Source organism: Boleophthalmus pectinirostris, unplaced genomic scaffold, assembly GCF_026225935.1.
Source record: "Boleophthalmus pectinirostris isolate CB_2022bp ecotype Guang Dong unplaced genomic scaffold, ASM2622593v1 HiC_scaffold_7, whole genome shotgun sequence".
NCBI lineage: Eukaryota > Metazoa > Chordata > Actinopteri > Gobiiformes > Gobiidae > Boleophthalmus > Boleophthalmus pectinirostris.
Window position 1 is genome coordinate 27582343 of NW_026571473.1, and position 1067 is coordinate 27583409.

Genomic DNA, 1067 nt, shown 5'->3' on the forward strand with positions numbered 1-1067 from the left:
CAGGCAGGCAGGCACACTGGAGCTGGAGAGACTGCAGGAGGAGACGATGTGATCCACCGTGAGCGCCTCTGGAGAGTGTGACCAATGAGAGGCGAGGAGGAGCCGCGGAGGAACCGGCACTGAGTCATATGGTGGCGCGCTCTGGGACAAGCGGATGGGTGCTGTGGGGCAGGTGGTAATTTCAGAATTCGATGCTTGTGACTCGAAAAAAAAAAAGATGATGATATGCAAATAGGCTTCTTTACTTTCTCATGCTAGGTTATTTCCAATCTTCTTTGAAACAGACCTAACAACAAGTGTCCTAAGGATTGTCAACAGTATTTAAAATCTGTTTGATACAAAAACTGTGGAAACTAAAAGACTAAACATTTCCTGAACAGCTTTAGAATGATCTTGAGCTGTATCCAACAAGTACAAGACCACATAGACTAGCAAACGTCCAAAATCAGTATCGAGTATCGAGTTTATTCCTTAGTATCGAAATCAAGTTTGAAATTTTAGTATCTTGACAACACTAGTCCCTTTTTTGTATACAATTAAAGCATTAGTAGGCTATATAGTTCATAATGTTCATGCTGCATTATAAAGGCACTGTGTAAGTTTTCTTTTCATTTCTTTTCTTTTTTTTTTATTGGATCATTTGCAGAATTACAAAACCAAAACAAAACATAGACCACAACTACATGGATCATGACAGAAAGGGTCCAAGCTGAAGCAAAGGTACCGAACGCATGAACAGCAAGTTTGCATTTACAGCTTCACTCACTGTACATATAAGAGACAAAATATAAATTAAAACAAACAAAATTTAATGCGTAAATCGAGACCTCTATATCTTTCAAAACATAACACTACTCTATACTCTTTTTAAAGGCTTCTACAGTGTTGGACTTTTTTAAAATCATCAACTCCGGTTGTTCCATAACTTAACCCCTCTACCAGAAATACAATCACTTTTTTTAGTTCTTATCTTCATTTTTTTTAAAGATGCCATTTTTTGTGTGTAAGTTTTCGAGCTGAGTGTCCATTACCTGCTTGTCTCCAAAGAAATGTTATTACTATCCCTA